Genomic DNA, 3,076 nt, shown 5'->3' on the forward strand with positions numbered 1-3,076 from the left:
TAGTAAACTTCTCAGCAATGAAAGAAGGGATCTTAAGGCATCAATTAGGCTCTGCCCTACTGGTTTGTGTATTTGAGCCAGGTACACTGCTTTTCATAATGAGCTCTAAATAAGTCTGTGATAGCTGACATTTATGTTCAAGTCCCAGGTGTAGAAATAGACTCCTCTGTTTTCCGTAGGTAGCACAGAACTGGAACAATTTTCTTGAGTTTTGGGACAGCCATACCCTCATGCAGTGTAGTTGACTTGGCAGGTCCATCATGACACAAAGTACCATTGCTGGGTGACATCAGCATTTTCCCATGTCATGAAGCATCCCTGGACAACACAAAGGCCGTGTGTCGGTGTGTTCAATAACCGAATCATAGTCCAGTTCTTGGAATGCATCAACTGCCCACCTGTCATGGGAGGACTTGTGGGTGAAGCCACTGACCAACAGAGAAGAGGGACCAGGAGTCCCAGGTCCCTGGCTTGCTGATGATGGAGAAATTGCCACCAGAAAGTGGAAGATGTGGTGATCTGGGGCAAAGTGTGGAATGAAAAGCAGACAGAGCTTTTGGTGACTGCCCTGTCTATCAAGTCTCTTCCCCAGGGGTGGGAACAGGCCAGGGGGAGCCATGGGTGGGCGGTGGCGGGCCCAAAATGTAGAGAGGAGAGGAGAAGCCATCGGCCCACAGACCTAGAGATCTGAGCCACATCTTCCTTGATCTTCCTTTGCTTTCATGTGGGAACGGGGAGGGTTTTGCAACCTGATTTACAGTTCGGATAATTCAGGTGCTGAATTTATGTTACGTAAGGTGGAAAACAGAACAGAACTAGATAACACTGACGAGTCAGAACAGAACCTGAATGCAACGCTCCCAGGGGTGTTACCAAATTCTCCATCCCCAGCTAAACATCATAAATAAAACCACTAGAGCCATCACATAAATCAAAGAGAAATCTGGCTTTGCAGAGTTCAAAATAAACACAGTGAAGCCAAGTCCTGCTGCCCCCTCGCCCCTACCCCCACAGGGAGCTGGAGCCCCGTCCACACAGGCACAGAGGTTCCCAGGTGCCCAGGCTTGGGTGGCTGCTCCAGACGGTGCTGGGGGAGCTATGCTTCCACCTTGGCCCGGAAATCCTGCGTCTCTCACTCACCTCTGGGCTCCTGCATAGTAGAACATCTCGTATCCATGCATCGACTGGGGGTCCATAAAGAGTTACTAACTTGGGCACTGGGCTAAAGCTGATGAGAAAGCTAGACAAAATCTGAGAAAACAAACTAGAGATGCATATAGCTTTCTGAGGTGTATATGGTTAACTTATTTTCAGCTGAATTCTTGTGCTTTTTGAATGATTGTGTGCGTTTAGAGAAGGTTCCCCGCTGCTGTCTTTGTAAGGAGAGAGGCAGTAAAGGCATCGAAATCTGTATACGAAAATAAAGAGATGCTAGGTTAGGGCATGATGCGATCTGACATGAATGAAATACACAACGTCTGTGTGCAGACAGGCACCACCTCAGAGTGCCATGTGTCAGCCAGAGATATTAGCACAGACACGATAAACCTCTCCAATGTCAGGTTTACGTGTCCAGGTCAGGGCCGCCCTGGCTGTCCTCCGGCCTGCACAAAACCACATGAGATCAAGAGGGACCACGCATCTGAAAGCCTTTTGAGGATTATAGCATGTTACACAAGTGTGGAGATTAAGCATGACCGTGGACTTGGCACTGCTGAACTTGGTGGCCCAGAGCACTGTTTAGTTTTGGCTCAGGCTGCCCTGGAGACCTAAACTTCAGGTTGCTGGAAGGTGGTGTGTACGGCCAAGCCTGCATGTCTCGTCACTCTGACACATACACCCGAAGCCAGGACAACAAAGACGTGCACTCTACAGCTGGAAGTTCACAGCCACAGGGCAGCACTGCAGTGGCTATCTGGTCAAACCACCTGTTTCACTGATTACAATGATCTGTTCTAAAAACTAGGCTGTTTGGATATTTTATACATAAAACGAACAAAGCTAGCGGAGGTGATGGAATTCCAGTTGAGCTGTTTCAAATCCTAAAAGGTGATGCTGTGAAAGTGATGCATTCAATATGCCAGCCAATCTGGAAAACTCAGCAGTGGCCACAGGACTGGAAAAGGTCAGTTTTCCTTCCAATCCCAAAGAAAGGCAATGCCAAAGAATGCGCTCGTTCACATGCTACTGCACAATTGCACTCATCTTGTGCTAGAAGAGTAATGCTCAAAATTCTCCAAACCAGGCTTCAAAAGTACGTGAACTGAGAACTTCCAGATGTTCAAGCTGGATTTAGAAAAGGCAGAGGAACCAGAGATCAAATTGCCAACATTCGCTGGATCACTGAAAAAGCAACAGAGTTCCAGAAAAACATCTACTTTTGCTTTATTGACTATGGCAAAGCCTTTGACTGTGTGGACCACAACAAACTGTGGATAATTCTTAAAGAGATGGGAATACCAGACCACCTGACCTGCCTCCTGAGAAATCTGTATGCAGGTCAAGAAGCAACAGTTAGAACTGGACATGAAGCAACAGACTGGTTCCAAATCGGGAAAGGAGTACGTCAAGGCTGTATATTGTCACCCTGCTTATTTAACTTATATGCAGAGTACATCATGCGAAATGCCAGGCTGGATGAAGCATGAGCTGGAATCAAGATTGCCGGGAGAAATATCAATAACCTTAGATATGCAGATGACACCACCCTTATGGCAGAAAGCAAAGAAGAACTAAAGAGTCTCTTGATAAAAATGAAAGAAGAGAGTGAAAAATTTGGCTTAAAACTCAACATTCAGAAAACTAAGATCATGGTGTCTGGTCCCATCACTTCACGGCAAACAAATGGGGAAACAATGGAAACAGTGACAGAGTTTATTTTCTTGGGGGCTCGAAAATCACTGCGGATGGTGACTACAGCCATGAAATTAAAAGACGCTTGCTCCTTGGAAGAAAAGCTATGACCAACCTAGACAGGATATTAAAAAGTGGAGACATTACTTTAGCAACAAAGGTCCATCTAGTCAAGGCTATGGTTTTCCCAGTAGTCATGTATGGATATGAGAGTTGGACTATA

Source organism: Bos mutus, chromosome 24, assembly GCF_027580195.1.
Source record: "Bos mutus isolate GX-2022 chromosome 24, NWIPB_WYAK_1.1, whole genome shotgun sequence".
In the NCBI taxonomy this organism is placed as follows: domain Eukaryota; kingdom Metazoa; phylum Chordata; class Mammalia; order Artiodactyla; family Bovidae; genus Bos; species Bos mutus.